This window comes from Papio anubis, chromosome 7 (assembly GCF_008728515.1).
Source record: "Papio anubis isolate 15944 chromosome 7, Panubis1.0, whole genome shotgun sequence".
Taxonomy (NCBI): Eukaryota; Metazoa; Chordata; class Mammalia; order Primates; family Cercopithecidae; genus Papio; species Papio anubis.
The window spans coordinates 137000959-137023529 of record NC_044982.1 but is presented as its reverse complement, the minus strand read 5'-3'; the positions used below and the strand labels follow the sequence as shown (position 1 = coordinate 137023529).

Here is a 22571-nt window from a genome sequence, read left to right as displayed (position 1 = left end):
CGTTGGGATTACAGGGGTGAGCCACTGTGCCTAGCCTAAATCTCAAACATTTTCTAGTATAAGAGTGAAAATACAAGTTTCTAAGGAAGTTCAATGACATATATTCAGTCCCTACCTGATTTAAAGGGTAAAAACCAGAAAATACCTTGTTAGTAAATTTAGCACCTCACATACTTGAAGAACACTAGAGAGGCTGGGCCACAGAAAATACAACAAAAAACAGTTCTGCAACTGGGCAAGGTGGCTCACACCTGTAATCCCAGCACTTTGGGAGGCCAAGGCAGGCAGATCAATTGAGCCCAGGGGTTCGAGACCAACCTGGGCAACAGGGTAAGACCTTGTTTCTACTAAACATTTAAAAATTAGTCAGGTGTGGTGTTGTGTGTCTGTACTCCCAGCTACTCTAGAGGCTGGGGTGGGAGAATCAGCTGAGCACAGAAGTCGAGGCTGCAGTGAGCCATGATTGTGCCCACTGCACTTCAACCTGGGTGACGGAAGTGAGATTCTGTCTCAGAACAAACAAAAAACAGTTCTAAGACAGAAGCAGATGAAGCGCCCTGGACACAGCAAATGAAAATAATCATTTTTCTGAAAAACAGGAACTGAACTACTGAATCATATGAAATAATAGCCTAAGTTACCTGAGCCTTTGCAGAGAGCTTCTCAACCTGAACTTCTCTGCCTCGATACTCCCTTTGGAAATGCAATAGAGACTCTATGGAAATGGAAACATCTCATCTATTTAAATGTACTCACTACCTTCTCAAGAAGAGGAAAAAAAAAAGAGGTAGCTACAAAAATATTCCCAACCTTGTCATAGAAAAAACATAACTATTAACTTCCAAGAACAAAGCAAAAAGTAAACAAGAACATAAAAACAAAAACAAAAACAAAAAAACCTGGTTGGGCGTGGTGGCTCATGCCTGTAATCCCAGCACTTTGGGAGGCCAAGGCGGGTGGATCACCCAGGGTCAGGAGTTTGAGACCAGCCTGACCAACATGATGAAACCCCGTCTCTACTAAAAATACAAAAATTAGGCCGGGCTTGGTGACGGGTGCCTGTAATCCCAGCTACTCGGGAGGCTGAGGCAGGAGAATCGCTTGAACTCGGGAGGCAGAGGTTGCAGTGAGCCAAGATCGTGCCATTGTATTCCAGCCTGGGCGACAGAGTGAGACTGTCACCAAAAAAAAAAAAAAAAAAAAAAAAAGAAAAAAACCCTACCACACAGACAAAACAGCAAACAACAAAACTGCCAAAGTTATCCAAATTTCAAGACTTTCAAAAATATTTACTTTAGTGAGCACCATTTACACTGTGTTTTAAGCAATTCTACTTTAACATATTTCATAGACTGTGCAAAAACTTGTTTGAATTTAGGAAGGCCTCTGTCTCTTATCTGCAGATAAGTATGTCCAAAAATGTTAAACAATATTTCTCCCAGAGCAGGACTAATTCAACCATTGTGGACAGATGAACGAACCTCCAAATGCAAGGGGTCCCTTCTTCAAAGATAGAGCTAAAAACCTAGTAATTGGCCAGGCATGATGGCTCAAGCCTGTAATCCCAGCACTTTGGAAGGCAAAGGCAGGCGGATCACGAGGTCAGGAGTTTGAGACCAGCCTGGCCAATATTGTGGAATCCCACCTCTACTAAAAATACAAAAATTAGCTGGGCATGGTGGCGCACACCTGTAGTCCCTGCTACTCGGGAGGCTGAGGCAGGAGAACCGCTTGAACCTGGGAGGCAAAGGTTGCAGTGAGCCGAGATTGTGCCACTGCACTCCAGTCTGGGCGACAGAGCGAGACTCCGTCTTAAAAAAAAACAAAAACAAAAACAACCTAGTAACTATTATTAGAATAACTTTGCTAATGAGAAGAAACACCAGCAATGATTTATCACCATTAAATAAAATATTAAAGTCATTCCTTAACAACCAAAAGTCACACTCCTCTAAAAATAAAAATAAGTGGACAGGCACAGTGGCTCACAGGATCATGCCTGTAATCCCAGCACTTTGGGCTGGGGGGGGGGCGGATCACAAGGTCAGGAGTTCGAGACCAGCCTGGCCAACGTGGTGAAACTCTGTCTCTACTAAAGATACAAAAAAATTAGCTGGGCGTGGTAGCGAGAGCCTGTAATCCAGCTACTCGGGAGGCTGAGGCAGGAGAATCGCTTGAACCTGAGACGCGGAGGTTGCAGTGAGCCAAGATTGTGCCACTGCACTTCTGCCTGGGTGACAGGGCGAGACTCCATCTCAAAGTAAATTTAAAAAAAAAAAAAAAAAAAAAAGATCAAAGAAAAAAAGAAATTTTGTTATTTCAATAAGTCAATTTAAATAATACAAGCCAATTTCTACAACCAAAGAACAAAATAAAATATTATTATTAATTGAGAGTGGCTTCTCTACCAAGTAAAAAATCTACAGGCAGTATTTTGTTACTACTGACAGGCAGTAAGATTGTTTCTAAGTAAAGGTAAACCCAGCAACACAACATCCTTCACATTTGTTTAATGAGCCTCTACATTCTTCACATTCTTCTTTTGCTAGTTTGTTTTTTGTTTGTTTGTTTGTTTTTTGAGATGGAGTCTCTCTCTATCCCAAGGCTGGAGTGCCGTGGTACGATCTTGGCTCACTGCAACCTCTGCCTGCCAGGTTCAAGTGGTTTTCCTGTCTCGGCCTCCCAAATAGCTTGGATTACAGGCGCCCACCACTACACCCAGCTAGTTTTTTTATTTATAGTAGAGATAGAGTTTCACCATGTTGGCCAGGCTGGTCTCGAACTCCTGATCTCAGGTGATCCACCTACCTTGGCCTCCCAAGTACTGGGATTACAGGTGTGAACCACCACGCCCAGTATTCTTTTGCTAGTTTCTAATACAAATGAAATATATCTATTTTCTCTATCAACACTTATCCTAGTCATCAGTTTTTTCTCTTCATTTATATTGCCCCTGCCCTCCCTATCCATGGTTTCAGCCAAATGGAAGACAAGCACCTGTTCATAGGATTAAAAGCAAAAAGAAGTTTAAAGATTTGGGGAGTGGGCTGGACGCAGTGGCTCATGCCTCTAATCCCAGCACTTTGGGAGGCTGAGGCAGGCAGATCACCTGAGGTCGGGAGTTCGAGACCAGCCTGGCCAACATGGAGAAACCCCATCTCTACCAAAAATACAAAATTACCCAGGCATGGTGGCACATGCCTATAATCCCGGTTACTCGGGAGGCTGAGGCAGGAGAATCATTTGAACCCAGGAGGCAGAGTTTGTAGTGAGCCGAGATCACGCTATTGCATTCCAGCCTGGACAACAAGAGTGAAACTCCATCTCAAAAGAAAAAGAAAAAAAGATTTAGGGAGTGATCCGTATCAATTTTGCAAACTGAGATTTTTAATATGGCTACAATGTCGGTCATATATAAATATAAAAAGCTGTCACATAAAAACAAGAGACTAAACCTTGAATCTTAAGAAAGTACAATAAAACTACTATTTAAAAAACAGCCATATTTTCTTACTTAATGAGCAAACTCAATTCTTCTACTTGACCTAGCAATGATTAATTACCTCAGAAAAAAATTATGAATCTGTATGTTGCTATAAACTTGTACTAATCCATGGCAAATCCAAGAATATGCACGAGTTCACACATTACACACATTTGTAAATAATAACACTGTATCTTTAGTTTCCTTTTTCTATCTACATGAGAGAGATGAAGCTGCATATAATTTGAGCTAAATTTCATTATTACTTAAAATTTTTAGGAAAAAATCAAGAGCTCCATTATGCAAAATAACTTAGGAAATAACAATGCAAAAATAAAAGGTACCTGCTGTTGCTTGAAATCAGGTCTTTTTTTGATAAGATTATAAACAGTCACGTATTTCATATATAGCACATAGGCCCTTTCCTCATCACGATCTAATCTGCATTCTTCTGCTGTCTTAAAGATCTTCAGGGCACTGTGCACATAACTTGAAATTAGAGAAAAAAAATAATTAAAGTACTTGACATCTGGGAAAAAAATACAGGTCATATACAAAGTCCACAGATAATCTTTATCAGGGGTCCCCAACCTCAGGGCCACAGGTTGGTACTGGTTCATGGCCTGTTAGGAACCAGGACACACAGCAGAAGATGAGTGGTGGGCTAGCCAGCAAAGTGTCATCTGTATTTACAGCCCCTCCCCATTGCTCGCATTGCCACCTGAGCTCCGCCTCCTGTCAGATCAGTGGCGGCATTAGATTCTCATAGGAACACAAACCCTGTTGTAAACTGCACATGTGAGGGATCTAGGTTGTGCACTCTTTTTTCTTTCTTTTTTTTTTTTTTTTTTGAGATGGGGACTAGCTCTTGTTGCCCAGGCTGAAGTACAATGGTGCGATCTCTGCTCACTGCAACCTCTGCCTCCCAGATTCAAGTGATGCTCCTGCCTCAGCCTCCCAAGTAGCTGGGATTATAGGCATGTACCACCATGCCCGGCTAATTTTTGTAGTTTCAGTAGAGACATAGGTTTCACCATGCTCGTGAGGCTGGTCTCGAACTCCTCACCTCAAGTGATCCTCCCATCTCGGCCTCCCAAAGTACTGGGATTACAAGCGTGAGCCACCATGCCCGGCCAAGGTTGTGCATTCTTTATGAGAATCTAAGGCCTGATGATCTGTCACTGTCTCCCATCACCCCAGATGTGATGGTCCAGTTGCAAGAAAACAAGCTCAGGGATATCACTGATTCAACATTATGGTGAGCTGTATAATTATTTCATTATACATTACAGTGTAATAATAATAGACATAAAGTGCACAATAAATCTAGTGCACCTGACTCATCCCAAAACCATCCTCCCTAACCCTGGTACATTGAAAAATTGTCTTCCACAAAACCAGTCTCTGGTGCCAAAAAGGTTGGGGACCGCTGATCTTGATAAAGCAGATTTCATGATTTAGGTTCCACTACTTCAGAACTGATAAAAGTTAGATGCAAGTTTGGATACAACCAACTTATATAGACCACTTCCTTTGGGATAAGGGTAGTGCTAGAGGTAAACCAGACATTGCTAGAAAGGAATCATCTGTCTTAGGCCTGACCTTAAGGATTGTCCTATCTAAAGGTGGCTTTACCTTTCCCATTGTTTCCCATTTGAAAATCACTCAACAGGAGTTAAATAGAGTTGTTTTCTGTTACCCCATCAACATTACCAACTTAGCAAGATAAATAGCCCAATCCCTCTCTTACTCTTTCTGCCCTTCAAAAGATCTTTTTATTTTAATTTAATTTTATTTTATTTTGAGGCAGAGTCTCACTCTGTCGCCCAGGCTGGAGTGCAATGGTGCAATCTCAACTCACTGCAACCTCCGCTTCCAGGGCTCAGGGATCCCTCAGCCTCCTACTAGCTGGGATTACAGGCCCATGCCACCATGCCAAGTTAATTTTTGTATTTTTAGTAGAGATGTGGTTTCACATGTTGCCCAGGCTGGTATCGAACTCCTGACCTCAGGTGATCCGCCCACCTTGGACTCCCAAAGTGCTAGGATTACAGGCGTGAACCACTATGCCCGGCCTCAAAAGATATATATATATTTTTTTGAAATAGAATCTTACTCTGCTGCCCAGGCTGGAATGCAATGGTGCAACTTCAGCTCACTGCAACCTCCACCTCCCAGGTTCAAGTGATTCTCTTGCCTCAGCCTTCCAAGTAGCTGTGATTACAGCTAATCACATGCCTGGCTAATTTTATATTTTTAGTAAAGATGTGGTTTCACCATGTTGGCCAGACTGGTTTCAAACTCCTGACTTCAGGTGATTCACCTGCCTCGGTCTCCCAAAGTGCTGGGATTAGAGGTGTAAGCCATGGTTCCCAGCCAAAAGTTATTTTTTTATTGTTATTATTTTTTGAGATGGAGTCTCACTCTGTCACCCAGGCTGGAGTGCAGTGGCATGATCTCAGCTCACTGCAAGCTCCGCCTCCTGAGTTCACACCATTCTCCTGCCTCAGCCTCCCGAGTAGCTGGGACTACAGGTACCCGCCACCACGCCCGGCTAATTTTTTAAAATTTTATTTTTAGTAGATACGAGGTTTCACTGTGTTAGCCAGGATGGTCTTGATCTCCTGACCTTGTGATCTGCCCACCTCAGCCTCCCAAAGTGCTGGGATTACAGGCGTGAGCCACCGTGCCCAGCCCAAAAGCTCTTTTTTAAACGTCCATTTTGTCTTTAGTAACGTTTCAAAATTCAGTTCATTCTGGCATTTTCCGTTCTGACTTTCTTTAAAGTTTCTATCATTCTCTGGCCAGGTGCAGAGACTCACGCCTACAATCCTAGCACTTTGGGAGGCCAAGGCATGGAGGATCACTTGAGGCCATGAATTCAAGACCAGCCAGGGCAACATGGTGAGACCCCATCTCTGTAAGAAATTTAAAAATTATCTGGGCATTGGGGCACAAGCATGTGGTCCTAGCTACTTGGGAGGCTGAGCCAGGAGGATCACTCAAGCCCAGGAAGTCGAGGCAGCAATGAGCAATGAGCATGCCACTGCACTCCTCTGCCTGCACAAGACAGCAGACCATGTCTCAAAAAAAAAAAAAGAAAGAAAGAAAGAAATTATTATTTATGATTATTTTTGAGACAGAGTTTCACTCTTACTGCCCAAGCTGGAGTGCGATGGCACAATCTCAGCTCACTGCAACCTCCGCCTCCCGGGTTCAAGCGATTCTCTTGCCTCAGTCTGCCAAGTTGCTGGGATTACAGGCGTGTGCCACCATGCCTGGCTAATTTTTTGTATTTTTAGTAGAAATGGGGTTTCACCATGTTAGCCAGGCTGGTCTGGAACTCCTGACCTCAGGTGATCTGCCTACCTTGGCCTCCCAAAGTGCTGGGATTACAGGCCTGAGCCACCATACCCGGCCAAAAAGGAATTATTTTTATATCGCGTTATGAAAAGACAATGACTTGTGGCTGAATATTTTTTTTTTAGAAGCTTCATAATCTTAGCCTCTTAAACTTTATGACCTAGAGGTCATATCTGTATGATCTGTCTGGAGAGTAGATAATATGCATATGAGCAGAATATATATGTATTGTGCTACAATTACATTAAGACCTTCTCTAAGGAAGTCTTATTTTATTCGTGTGATGGTGTTATTTTCAAATAAACTTTAAATTAACATTCATCTAACTTTAATATGGAAATGAACTAAAAATTAATAATATTTGATTCAATCAAACTAGCAAAGGATACATCATACCTCTTAGTGCTTATTTTCTCTGGTTTAACTTCCGTCTTCTTATTGAGGTCTTTTAGTGAAGAACTGAGGTAGAGTTCTTTAGGAACTGAAGCCACAGCAGGCATGATGAATTATCTTTACTTTTCCCCTTTCACAATGGATGCTCTATTTCCTTAAAAGTAGTTCTTTTCTGAAAGAAATACAAATAATTATACTAATTTTCCTCATTAACAATATTTTTAAAAAATAGTTTAAAAAAATAAAACTCCTAAACCGTATCCTTTGCTAACAGGGTTAATTTTAAATTATTTACAATATCTAGTTCAGGAGTTTAAGATACGCAGAACACGAGTGAACAATTTAATAATTTTTTTCAAATTTTAATTAACCAAATGAATTACTTTTTGTATCATTTTGCTTTAAGAGTTGGGAATCTTACCTGTCAAAGGAACTAGCGGTAAGAATAATAAAAGTTTTTACATGTTTCTTCTGTTAAAATAGCATTAATGTATAGATTATAAGTAGATGGAATTTTTATCTAGAAACATTTCTCTTTGCTCATTGACGATACCCGTTTATTTATTTTTTTAAGTGATTTCTTCCTCTTTTTTTTTTTTTTTTTTGAGATAGGGTCTCACTCTTGTCACCCTGGCTGGAGTGCAATGGCACGATCTCGGCTTACTGTAACATCCACCTCCCGAGTTCAAGCAATCCTCCTACCTAAGCCTCCTGAGTAGCTGGAATTCCAGGTGTTCACCACCATGCCCCAGCTGGTTTTTGTGTTTTCAGTAGATATGCAGTTTCATCATATTGGCCAGGCTGGTCTCAAATTCCTGGCCTTAAGTGATCTGCCTTGGCCTCCCAAAGTGCTGGGGTTATAGGTGTGAGCCACCATGTCTGGCTACTTCTTTCCACTCTCTTAATAATCTTCATTCTATCCGTTCACTATTATTAAACAAATGGATATCAATGAACATCTAATTGTAAAAAGCTAAGTAAGGTACAACTTGGAGCAGGGGATGGGGAGGCCTCTGCTCACTTATGGAAATTCCAAAAGCATCCCAATTTGCTTTAATTCTAGTAACATTTTATATTAAATATTAATACTTTGTGATTCATTGGTACTCATCCCTTTTAACCCTGTGCACATGAATCCACTGTCTTAGTCACCAAACCATTTTGTTCTCTGAATATTGCATTTTTATCATTTTCACTTTTTTTCTATCTATACTTGCTCCAGGTATCTATAAACACATGTTGAACCAAACACTTTAATTTGTACTTTCAGATCTATGCATTTAGAAACAATGATCTAATATACAAACATTTTCTATACTTTACCATCCACCCTGGGTCCTGTGTCTAAAGCTGTAGTGATAGGGGAGAAAAGGTCTCTGGACCACACTGTCACATCCAAATGGGTCAACTGATATCAAATACGTCCTTCTAGCGAGGTATCTAATTCATCAACAATTCATCAAACCTGCAAAGAGCATCCATTAAGGAAAGAGTATGACAGGGTTCCCCTGGGTTTCCTCATACTTATAGAGACAACAGCATTGTTTCAATGTCAGTGTAAATCATCAGGAGACTTAACTTGCAACAGTAGGCCTCATGTTAAAGAGAGGTATTAAAGGGGTATACAAGGTATGGTCTCTGATTCTCCAAGAAAAAATAGTTTAACCAGAAAACATACCCTCCCCGCCTTACCACCTCATTATCTCCTGCCCATTCCCCACAATGTTGAATGAAAAACCAAGAATATGTGTAATATGATACTCTATATAAAGTTTAAAAATCAAACTGAATTGAACAATATATTGCTTAATGATATAAACGAGGTAAAACTATAAAGACAGACAGAAAATGATAAACACGTTATATTTCTTGGGAGAGGGAGAGTTGTAATCAGGGAGACACATATAAGGAGCTTCAGGGGTACAGCAAGGTTCTATTTCTCAAACTGGGTAGTATGTGCACAGGTGATCATTTTAGTATCATGCTCTATAACATATAAAAGAATATATGTAATGTACTTAAAGTTTTAAAGAAAGAAATAAAATAAGCATAACAATGCAAACATGAGTAAAGCAATGCAACATACATAAATATGAAGAGAGTACCCAGAGAGATGTAAAAGTTAGGAAGTTATGGGTTAAACAAGCAACTAACAAAAAATATACATTTAAAAAAACATATTGATTAAAAAAAAAAGACTTGGAACATTGGGGCCAGGCATGGTGGCTCACGCCTGTAATCCCAGCACTTTGGGAGGCCAAGGCAGACAGATCACTTGAGGTCAGGAGTTCAAGTCCAGCCTGGCCAACATGGTGAAACCCTATCTCTACTAAAAATACAAAAATTAGCCAGGCATGGTAGTGCATGCCTGTAATCACAGCTACTCGGGAGGCTAAGGCAGGAGAATCACCTGAACCTGGTGGGTGGAGGTTGCAGTGAGCTGAGATCATACCCCTGCACTGCAGCCTGGGTGACAGAACAAGACTCTCTCAAAAAACAAAATACAACAACAAAAAATTAGCTGGGCATGGTGTCAGGCACCTATAATCCCAGCTATCTGAGAGGCTGAAGTAGAAGATTCAACTTGAACCTGGGAGGTGGAGGTTGCAGTGAGCCAAGATTGCGCCACTGCACTCCAGCCTGAGCAACAGAGTGAGACTCCGTCTCAAAAACAAAACAAAAAACCCAACAAAGTTTAAAAAACTAACGTGGAAGAGAAAGTTGTAAGCAGTAGTAATACAACATAGTATATCAAACTATAGAGTTACAAATATTACAGTATAAGAAAAATCAAGAGAGAAGATTAAGTATGACTAGAAGGATCTTGGAAGTCATCATCAAAGAGACAATATTTGATGTGAGTCTTGGTGGGGGAAGCTTTTTCAAAGAGATGAAGAGCAGGATGAAGAAAAGAAAGTAAAGAACATCTTTAGGAATCAGCCACTACACAGAATGAACAAGGATCAACAAGGCAGTGGGGAAAAAAAAATAGACTTGGAATAGGTAACGGAAGGCTTGAATGTTACTAAAGCATTTACTTTGTTTTCTAAAGATAGCAGGGCTCTGAAGTAGGGAGGTAAGTGATTGAAACTAAGAAGAGTATAAAGTTAGGCGGTGACAAACTAGATAGGGAAAAGACTAGTTATCTATTATAATGATCCTAGGGAAAGATGATGAAGGTTAGAACTAGGGCAGTAGAGATGGAATAGAGGAAGCAGATACAAGAGACACTGCAAAGGTAGAATGACAGGACTTGGCAAATGATTAGACACAAGGAGGGAAAGTACAGGGATAAGATTACGATGTCACCAAAGATTTTGGCAAGGGTTTCTAGGAGAAAGACTGTACTTTTTAAAAGCTTCCTTTTCTGTCCCAAATCTTCCATTTGATTTTTGGAAAGAGTTCAAATAAGTAACAATCTTCTCTGATAATGTCTAAAGTCCATTAAAAACCCATAGTTGTTTCTATTTTTATTAACAAAATCATGTAAGTTATACAGTCACTTAATGATGCCTAGTGTTAAAAATATTTTCAGCATTGTTTTAATATGCTATTTGAGCCTCTACAGTCACACACATTTCTGCAGAAGTCAAACAGAAGGTAAAGGGTATTTTCCCCTAATCAAGTGAGAAAGCGAAACATATAAGTAATTCCTCAGTATCTGTAGGCGAGTGGTTCCAGGACTTTTCCCACAAGTACCAAAAATCTGCAGATGCTCAAATCCCTGATATAAAATGGTATAAGATTTGCATATAACCTTACTTTAAATCATCTCAAGATTACTTATAATACCTAATACAATGTAAATGTTATATAAACAGTTATATTGTATTGGTTAGGGAATAATGACAAGAAAAAACTCTGTACATGGTTCAGTACAGATGCAATTATTTTTAAAAAATATTTCCAATCTGCCATTGTTAGAATTCACGGATACAGAAGGCTGTGTATCCAACCTAAATCTATGTGAATTTAACATGTTACATTTTTGATAAGTCATTCTGCTGCATTTTGCCATTAATCTATAGACAGACATAAAATATATTAGACTAGAATGACTGAATGAACTCAATTTCCTTATTTTGGCTGCAATCGTTTAAAAAAAAATAAAAGAGCAGCAGCAACAGCAAACCCATTGATACTTACACAGAAATGTGCATTAACTACAGAAGTCAAATAATTTGCAGAATTTATTTGTTTAGATCTAGGACAAACTATAACATACAATGCATTAAAATTATCTTACGTAGCTGGGTACGGTGGCTCACGCCTGTAATCCCAGCACTTTGGGAGGCCGAGGCAGGTGGATCGCTTGAGGTCAGGAGTTCAAGACCAGCCTGGCCAACATGGTGAAACCTCATCTCTACTAAAAATACAAAAATTACCCAGGTGTGGTGGTGCACACCTGTAATCCCAGCTATTCAGGAGGCTGAGGCAGGAGAATCGCTTGAACCCGGGAAGTGGAGGTTGCAGTGAGCCAAGATCGCACCATTACATTCCAACATGGGCGACAGAGCAAGACTCTGTCTTAAAAAAAAAAAAAAAGTATGCTTCAAAAAGGATTGCAAGTGAAAAAAAAAATATGTATATGTAAGAAAAATTAACATGCAAAAAATAAACAACAAAAAATAAAAATTCTTAAGACGTGTAAACCTGACAAAGATAAAGAACTTCAGCCTTAGTCAAACAGCAGTGCTCCAAAAGTGAAACCCAAGTGTTGAAAATGAGTTAATAAAGAGAAAATGTTCTTTCTCTGACATCCTTCTGCTCCTTTCTAAGAGAAAGAGTAGGGATTAGATGACTGGAACCACAAAGTGAAGACTAAAAGGTAAAAAGTGAAAATTGAGGTTTGCAGTCATTCAAACTGGTCCTGATTTTAAGCAGGGCTTCACACCAGCAACTCCCAAGGTCTCTGGCAACATCGAAAGGAAAGCAAAAGTTGTCTTTGTTGGCCACCCACCATCTCTCCCTATTTCTGCCCTTAGGCAGCAACAATACTCAACGTAAGTATCTTCTTGCTGTCTTAAATCTCATAATCCACTCTACACTCATTCTATGTAATGTGCCACAAACAACTAAGTATTGATTAAATAACTTTTTTTTTTTTTTTGAGACGGAGTCTCACTCTGTCGCCCAAGCTGGAGTGCAGTGGCATGAACTTGGCTCACTGCAACCTCCACCTCCCAGATTCAAGCAATTCTCCTGCCTCAGCCTCCCGAGTAACTGGGATTACAGGCACCCTGCCACCATGCCTGGCTGATTTTTGTATTTTAGTAGAGACGGGGTTTCTCCATGTTGGCCGGGCTGGTCTCGAACTCCTGACCTCAGGTGATCCACTCTCCTTGGCCTCCCAAAGTGCTGGAATTACAGGCGTGAGCCATCGCGCCTGGCCAATGAAATAACATTTTAAAGTAATCCTCAAGTATTAAGAAGGCTCAACCCTCTCAAGATTTAATCACTGCTAAAATGTATGGTATTTTCTGAGCAACTACTATGTCTCTACCACTACGCTAAATGCTTGAGGGCAGTGTTTTTAAAATCCATTAGAAGGTCATGATCAGCATTAAAAAAAATAGTAAACATCAGACTATGTCACACATAGTAAGGTTAGGTACTGTTTCATAAAATTGTTTCAGTTATGTACATGTGTATATGATGTAACACTGGATGAAAATGTAAAATGTATTTCTTAATATAGGTGACAATTTTAAAATATAAGTATGGAAGTCTCACACTACTGCAATGTAACTCCAAGTATGGTCCAATGACCAGTGCTGATTAGGGAACTGTTTGTTATCAGTTTGTGATAAAATAAGAAGTTTGTGACAGAATGTAGATCAGTTAAGCACACTGACCTTTTTACAGTAGTAGCAAGACTTTTTCCATGCAAAAAGCAGTGCACTGACTGGGCGTGGTGCCTCACAGCTATAATCCCAACACTCTGGGAGGCCGAGGTGGGAGGACTGCTTGAGCCCAGGAGTTCAAGAACAGATATTTATGTTGAGTATTGCTGCTGCCTAAAGGGCAGAGATAGGGAGAGATGGTGGGTGGCCAATAAAGTGAGACAAAAAATTTTACAAAAAATTAAAAATTAGCTGGGCATAGTGGGGCACACCTGAAGTCCCAGCTACAAAAGAAACAAACTTAAGTTCCATCTCTTCCATCCTTTATGGTCCCAGTTCTTGGAATTTGTTTCTTCATGTGAATCTTATAATGTTTGGGATCTACATCATTCCTTAAATATAGTAATGGGACCAACAGACAATTACTATAAGGCTTTAAAATCCTCATACACATGCAGTGCTCGTGATGATGTGATGAGGCAGAGTGAAACTGGCCTTGAGGATAGAATTTAGCTAAGAACAGGGTAAGAAAGGAGGACATCTGGCTGGGTGCAGTGGCTCACACCTGTAATCCCAGCACTTTGGGAGGCTGAGGCGGGCAGATCACTTGAGGTCAGCAGTCCGAGACCAGCCTGACCAATATGGAGACACCCCGTCTCTACTAAAAATACAAAATTAGCTGGGCGTGGTGGTGCACGCCTGTAATTCCACCTACTCAGGAGGCTGAGGCAGGAGAATCTCTTGAACCCGGGGTGGGGATGGAGGTTGCAGTGAGCCAAGATCACGCCACTGCACTGCAGCCTGGGCAACAAGAGCGAAACTCCATCTCGAAAATAAATAAATAAATAAAAATAAGAATAATAAGGAATATTACAGACGTTATTGGGAAATAATCAACTGGATAGGGGGAAAATGTTGACATGTCTTTGAATCCCTGGCACCTATCTCCGTAGTCCTCACATAGTCACCACTTTAATAAATGCTTCTCCCTGTCAGCTGAATTTAACTAAAAGAAACAAAAATAAATGTTGACTAACAAGAATAACTAAATTATGGAGTCACATTCTGGAAAATTTTGAAGCCATCTAGAATTCTTTATATTTGATTCAGCAGGCAATAAAAGCCAGTTCTTGATGGGAGAAATAGTATCTCAAGATGGTCAAATTAGGGATATGTAAGTAAGATTGAAAGGAGATGAGAACAAGGGAATGATACTATGGAAAAGAGTAACTAGAAGGTCACTGCAGAAAAGAACACAAAATGGTGGAAACATGCTTTGGTAACTGGTTGATTGAAACAGTATTTTCTCTTGCTCACACTCACTCACACACACACACACACACACACACACACAAATACCCTGCAAAATATTAAGAGCAGTAGTGCTATTAACAAAAAAATGAATACTGCAGTTTAAAACTGATCAGTTTACAGCAGCATTTCTTGACCTTGCCATCACTCACATTTTGGACCAGATAAACATTTGTTGTAAGAGGCTGCTCTGTGCCGTGTGCACTGGAGGACGTTTAGCAGCATCCCTAGCCTCTACCCACTAGATGCCAGTTTACTATCATCCTTCCCTTCCAGTTGTAACAACCAAAACTGTCTACAGTCATTGCTAAATGTGTCCTGGAAGGCAAAATTACCCCCAGTAAGAACCATGTGGTTTACAGCAAAGTAGGTAATTCAATGTGGAAAATGTTGAGTGTATGCTAAAGGAACATCTAAAAATGTAAATATTAACTATAAATCAGTTCTATGTGAGAGCAGACAGATATTAAATCTGTTTATCAACTAATAAGGCATCAATGTTGATTTTGATAATCCCTATTGTTTTGGAAGTTAAGTATTGACACCAAAATTATATGTTATCTAGGATTTGGTGAACTGCTGGGCAACACAGTGAGACCTCATCACTACAAAAAAAAAAAAAAATTAGTGGGGCACGGTGGCATGCGCCTGTGGTACCAGCTTCTCGGAAGGCTGAGGCAGGAGGGTTGCTTGAGCCTGGGAGGTTGAGCTTGCAATGAATCATGATTACACCACTGCGCTCCAGCCTGAGCAATAGAGGGAGACCCTGTCTCAAAAATAAAATAATCATATTTTCTTCAGTTTTATGTACATTTTTAATCTTCTATAATAGTTTTTAAAACACAGACATTACTTACACTAGTAACTAAAATCAGGAGGATGAACCACTAAGGAAATGAGCTCTTGTTTCTTTACAGTTGAAAAGTTAACTTAAAGGGCCCAGAATAGGGGGAGTCTAAAGGAGGAATCGATCAGAAAAGGAAGCAGGAGTCATTAGAATGATGGAAAACCAGGAAAGTATAACATGAAAACCAAAGAAAGAGAGAACAGAGTATTTCAAGAAACCTTTACAAAGTTCTTAGAATGCCATGAGAATAAAAGAATAAACTAGCCCTAGTTCTTTTTTTTTTTTTGAGATGAACTCTCACTCTGCCGTCCAGGCCGGAGTACAGTGGCATGATCTCAGCTCAGCACAACCTCTGCCTCCCAGGTTCAAGCAATTCTCTTTTCTCAGTCTCCCAAGGAGCTAAACTAGCCCTAGTTGTAAAGAGTGACTGTCTAAACTGGCTTCAGTTAGGTAAACAATAGAAACCTACTATACACAAGGTGCAGTGTTGTGATACAGGGGATACTAAAAAAAATACACCTCTTAATAAAGTTTCTGCCTCTTAAAATGAAAGACAAGTACATAATAGTAACAAAGTAAAGTATGGTTTAGTGCTGTGATATAGGCACTTAGCAAACCAGGCCAATGTCTGTTCATTTTATTAAGGACCATTACCAGAAACTAAAAAAAGGGTAACTGTTTTCCAGAATAGATATGTACATTTATAACTTTAATTCATTTATTTTGTCTTCTCCCTCATTGCTTAATTTTTTTAACTGATGCAAAATTGTTAAGTAGGGAGCCAGATCACACTCAACATGTACCAAAAACATAGTTCTCAATCCCAGCTGTATGTTAGAATCAGTTACCTAGAGAATTTAACAAAAAAATTGATGCTCAGATTCCACTCCTAAATAATTAAATCAGAATCTTTAGGGATTTGAGATATACACACAGGTATTTATTTATTTTCTTATTTATATATTAAACAAAATAAAGACAGAGTCTCACTATGTTGTCCAGGCTAGTCTCAAGTTCTTGGGCTCAAGGGATCCTCCTGCCTCGGTCTCCCAAAGTGCTGGGATTACAGGCATGAGCTGACCTTGCCTCGCCCATATAGGTATTTTTAAAAACCTTCCCAAATGAATTCTAATATGCAGTCAAGACTGGAAATCATCGGCCGGGCGCGGTGGCTCAAGCCTGTAATCCCAGCACTTTGGGAGGCCGAGACGGGCGGATCACGAGGTCAGGAGATCAAGACCATCCTGGCGAACACGGTGAAACCCCGTCTCTACTAAAAAACACAAAAAACTAGCCGGGCGAGGTGGCGGGTGCCTGTGGTCCCAGCTACTCGGGAGGCTGAGGCAGGAGAATGGCGTAAGCCCGGGAGGCGGAGCTTGCAGTGAGCCGAGATCGCGCCACTGCACTCCAGCCTGGGCGACAGAGCGAGACTCCGTCTCAAAAAAAAAAAAAGGAAAAAAAAAAAAAAGGAAAAAAAAAAAAAAAGACTGGAAATCATCAATATAAGAATGAATATAAACATGTTGCTAGAAGCAACAAAATAATACGAAGGCAACAATTTGTTTCCAGCTGAAATCAGCATCTTAAATCATTCAACCTACCAAAAAATCATTTTCATTTTTAAAATTCTGTAACTGAGAAATTAAAATAACACCTCCAGGATTCTTATGCCCACAACTTTTTTTGTTTTGAAATTGGTATTATAATGTGTAATTATTTCATTTCACACTATTAAAAAGACATGTGGGTTCACATGATTATTGGTGTTTCAGAATTCAGTGCAGTAGTCCCCCTTTATCCACGGTTTCACTTTCCATGGTTTCCACTACTTGCAGTCAACCACAGTCCAAGAATATTAAATAAAAAATTCCAGAAATAAACAATTCATAAGTTTTAAATTGTGCACCACCTCACTTCGCCCAGCCTATGACATGAATCATCCCTTTGTCATGTATCCACACTGTAGATGCTACCTGCCTGTTAATCACTAAGTGGCTGTCTCAGTTACCAGACTGACTATAGCAGTATTACAGCGCTTGTGTTCAAGTAACCCTCATTTTACTTAATAATGGCTCCAAAGTGTAAGAGCACAGATTCACATATGCCAAAGAGAAGCTGTAAACTGCTTTCTTTAAGCGAAAAGGTGAAAGTTCTCAACTCAGTAAGAGAAAAAAAAAAACTCATGCTGACGTTGCTAAGATGTACGGAAAGATCTTTTTTTCTGCAAAACTGTGAAGAAGGAAAAAGAAAATTTGTGTTGGTTTTGCTGTCACACCTCAAGCTGCACAAGTTATGGCCACAGGGCATAACTTTTATTACACTATATTGTAATTATTCTATTTTATTATTAGTTATTGTTGTTAATCTCTTGCTTCTAATTTATAAGTTAAACTTTACCATAAAAATGTATTTATAGGGAAAACATAGTATATATAGGGTTCAGTACTATCTGTGGTTTCAGGCATTCACTAGAGGTCTTGAAACATATCCCCTGCAGATAAGGGGAAGACTGCTGTATTACTAAAAACTAAATTGTAGGCTGGGCGCGGTGGCTAATACCTGTAATCCTAGCACTTTGGGAGGCCGAGGTAGGTGGATTGCCTGAGCTCAGGAGTTCACGAACAGCCTGGGCAACACAGTGAAACCCCATCTCTACTAAAACAAAAAAAATTAGCCAGGCATGGCGGCGTGTGCCTATGGTCCCAGCTACTTGGGAGGCTGAGGCAGGAGAATTGCTTGAACCCGTGAGACGGAGGGTGCAGTCAGACAAGATTGTGCCACTGCATCCAGCCTGGGCGACAGAGCAAGACTCCGTCTCAAAAACAAACAAACAAAAAACGAAATTGTAATGTGTTAGTCAAAAGAGACAAGGCTTAGTTAAGCCATATTCACTATACATGAGAACTGTTTTACTTGAATTAGTATGGTATTAGTCAGGTGTGGTGACGTGTGCCTGCAGTCCTAGCTACTTGGGAGGCTGAGGCGGGAGGATCACTTGAGCCCAGGAAGCAGAGGTTACAGTGAGCCAAGATCATGCCACTGCACTTCAGCCTGGGTGACAGAGCAAGACCTTGTCTCAATTAAAAAAAAAAACGAAGGGCTACATGCGATGGCTCACGGCTTTAATCCCAGAACTTTGGGAGGCTGATCACCTGAGGTGGGCAGATCACCTGAGGTCAGGAATTCAAGACCAGCCTGGCCAACATGGCAAAACCCTATCTCTACTAAAATACAAAAATTAGCCGGGCGTGGTGGTGGGTGCCTATGGTCCCAGCTACTTGGGACGCTGAAGCAGAATTGCTTGAACCCACGAGGCGGACACTGCAGTGAGCCGAGAACACATCACTGCACTCCAGCTTGGGAGACAGAGCAAGACTCCGTCTCCAAAAAAAAAAAAAAAAAAAATTAGTATGGCTATAAATGTAGAATTCTAAATAAGTTTAATATAATATTTCATCATTCAGTACTAGTAAATTTAATATTATGGAACTGCTGCAGGTCTTACTTTCCATTTATTAATCATATGACTTTCAACAAATTCCATAAATCACTCCCAACATGACCACCACTGCTCTTCAGTTTACTTTCATCTGCAAAATGAAACAGGAATGATTTGTCTGCTTCTATAGGGTGACCATAGGTATCAAGTGAAAAAATATACAAAAACATGTTTTGAAAACTGTAACATGCCATTAAAACATAATGCATTATGGTTAAAGAAATTGGAAATGGGTTGGGCGCGGTGGCTCACGCCTGTAATCCCAGCACTTTGGGAGGCTGAGGCGGGTGGATCACAAGGTCAAGAGATCGAGACCATCCTGGCCAACATGGTGAAACTCCATCTCTACTAAAAATACAAAAATTAGCTGGGCGTGGCGACATGCTACTCGGGAGGCTGAGGCAAGAGAATGGCATAAACCCGGGAGGCAGAGGTTGCAAAAAGCCGAGATCGTACCACTGCACTCCAGCCTGGCGACAGAGCAAGACTCCATCTCAAAAAAAAAAAAAAAAAAGAAAAGAAATTGGAAATTGGAAGCATACCTTATTATTCATCTGCTATATAAATGCAAACAAGAGTCCAATACAACTTTGTCATCAAAATTACAGTAGACAAAGCATGGCCACAAATTCTTTGACATTTTTCCCTTCAAAAGTGAGGGTTGGATACTGGTCTGACTGCTCTAACCAACAGAGTATGTTGGAAATAATGTTGTGCCTATTTCTGGGTTCAGGCTTTTTGGGAGACACGCAGCTTCTACTTCCTGTCTCCTCAAACATGTATTCTTGGAACCTAACCACCATACTGTTCACGTCAGAAGTTCAAGTCACGTGAAGAGGCTATGTGTGGGCATTCCAGTTGACATTCCCAGCTGAACTCCTAGCCAACATCAACTGCCTTCACATGAATTAGCCATTTTGGATGTCCAGACCAGCTGAGCTCTCGGATGACTCCAAACTCAGCTGCTTATCTGAATACAAACGCATTAAAGTCTAGGTGAGAACCACTTAGCTAAGTACAGGCAGGCCAGAGAAACAGGAGAGATACTAAATTATAGTTTTAAGCCACTGTGTTTTGGAGTGATTTGTTACACAGCAATAGGTAACTGGGACAACAACAAGGTATTTTTTAAATGTTTCCTTAATTATTTCTAATTTTATTAACAACACATCCTTGAAGACTTTTTTTCCTTTCACTTCCGTAAATATGAGCGCATTTTCATGTAGAAAAGTTCATAATAGGCCGGGCGCGGTGGCTCAAGCCTGTAATCCCAGCACTTTGGGAGGCCGAGACGGGCGGATCACAAGGTCAGGAGATCGAGACCATCCTGGCTAACACGGTGAAACCCCGTCTCTACTAAAAAATACAAAAAACTAGCCGGGCGCAGTGGCAGGCGCCTGTAGTCCCAGCTACTCGGGAGGCTGAGGCAGGAGAATGGCGTGAACCCGGGAGGCGGAGCTTGCAGTGAGCTGAGATCCGGCCACTGCACTCCAGCCTGGGCGGCAGAGCGAGACTCCGTCTCAAAAAAAAAAAAAAAAAAGAAAAGTTCATAATAAAGTATAATGCTAGACTTATGAAAAAAATTTAATGTACTGGTTTTATTTTCCAACTGTCTTACTCAAAAGTCATTTTGATTATTTTCCATTATGTCCACGCTTTTTATTTTAATTTTTTGAGATGCAGTTTTGCTCTTGTCACCCAGGCTGGAGTGCAATGGTGCAATCTCAGCTCACTGCAACCTCTGCCTCCCCGGTTCAAGCGATTCTCCTGCCTCAGCCCCTGGAGTAGCTGGGATTACAGGCGTGTGCCACCATGCCCAGCTAATTTTGTTTTTTAGTAGAGACCAGGTTTCGCCATGTTGCCCAGGCTGGTCTCGAACTCCTGACCTCAGGTGATCCACTCTCCTCGGCCTCAGAAAGTGCTGGCATTACAGACGTGAGCCACTGCGCTCAGCCACGTCCACATTAATAAACAAATGCCCATAATGATTAATAAAGTCCAAGTAAATATATTAAAAAATGAAATGCTAAAAAAGTCACCTTTAAAACATTTTTGTTAGTTTTTCTTATACATTGTTTTCTAAAAAAAATACATGCCTATGTGCAAAATTTCATTAATGACAGGTGTGTATATATATATATTTTTACTACTACAGGGTCTTCACTATCTAATATTAAAGATGCATCCAATGTGTCACAAGAAAAGGAATACCTATTTCAAGGCAGCCATATCAACATGATAAAGACATAACACAACCGATATCACCTTCCAGATATGCTTAATGGTCCAGGGATATGTTGTAAGGAGAAACTACCCAAATCCATCATGAATGACATTCACCAACGAATCTTAAACAGAATCGGCTGAAATGCAAAATCTGCTTACATGGCAAAGCCGCAGCAGAGCAAGCCTAAAACAGGAACACTTCCTTAACAAATAACCACTTGGCATTTTTAATGGCTGCAGCAAGATATTTACAAAACTAAGGATGCTTCGCAGATTCAGAAAAGGTAATATCCTTTAGATACAAATCCCTTTCATCTGAAACCCTCAGGTCTCTTAAATTCTAAATTCCTTAGGCTCTGCAACACCTTCGTGTCAGGTAAATATTTTGTTAGTGATTAAGTGACTTGTTCAAGGTCACAGAATGAACTGGAGGCAAGAAATAAACCCAGGAGGGTGGTCTGCAGCTTTCTATATAAATGCACATCGCTGCAAGTAAGGATTCCGAGAATTTCCAAGGTGGAGTGGCGGCGAAATTAACTTGTCCCACAACTCTAGGTTGGAAGGCACTTTTTAGGGGGGGGAAAAAAAAAGCTTCTATTTGAGGCAGTCATAGTTTTAACTCTGATAAGCTTATAGGGTCTTTAAACTCTAACTTCACTAAAATGAAGTGTGACTAGGGAAGAGGAGAAACTGGGAAACAGTTTTAGGAGCTGTAGTAAGGCCTGGGATTGTAGGCAGATTGCAGAGAGTAAAATAAAAAAAATAAAAAAAACACCAAAAACAAAAAACCGGAAGCAAGAGGAAAGAGGTCAAAGTCGGGTATAAGTGTCCAAGAGAACGGAAGAATGGTCAAAGCCACCTTTTAAAAACGAAAAACCGCACGAAACTCGCTTGGCAATCCTAGATGGGTGGCGTAAAAGACTCAAGGTTGGGCCCTTCCTCTCCACAAGCCGGTTCTACCTTTCGGAGTTGTCCCACTCCTCTCCGCGGACAGGGCTTGTCTCCCGGGTGACCAGCAGCTGGTGGAAGGAGAGGGGGTTCACAGCGGACGACTTCCCAGAGGACAGGTGCCAGGGCCCAAGACCCGCACTCACCGTGACGCCCGGCGCGCTTCACTAACGCCAGCCTTCTCGCCAAACGCCCATCTCCCAAGAACTCGAGGGAGAATTAGCCTTGGCTATCAGGACGGAAGCCAGCCCAGCTCATCCCCTTTTCCCGATTTGCATTGCGAGGCGACGCGTCGCGTCTCCAGACGTCACGGTAGGGGCTGGGCTTCGCGTGCGCTCCTTGACTTCTCTCTTCCACCGCCCTCCCCCTTTCGGTGAGGGCCGAGCGGCGGGGCGAGGGAGGGTCGAGGGAGGGTCGAGGAGGACGTTTGGGTGGGCGGTGGCGGCAAGGGCGGGATTTCTCTGAGCCGGATCAACACAGTCGGCCGGTTCCGTACCCCCCGCACTGCACCCTGCATTTCCGGGTTGCAACCGGGCGGTAGCCAAGCGGCCCAGGTTCGCTTCGCATCCTGGGCCTTGTGGAAGAAGCGAGGTTTCTCTTGCGTCCCTTTACTACGTTATTTTCCTCCTCAGATTGGAAATTAGAAAAAACTTAAAA

The 22571-nt window shown here is 41.1% G+C and overlaps 1 non-coding gene across 1 annotated transcript; it reads right to left on the bottom strand.

Moving 5' to 3' along the window:
- Positions 1 to 3841: 3841 nt before the first annotated feature.
- LOC101025498 lies at positions 3842 to 22206 on the bottom strand. The gene is made up of 3 exons (XR_004185162.1): positions 22061 to 22206; positions 7244 to 7412; positions 3842 to 3973 (listed from the first exon to the last, which is right to left on the bottom strand). It is a non-coding gene; the product is annotated as an uncharacterized LOC101025498 (transcript).
- Positions 22207 to 22571: the final 365 nt, after the last annotated feature.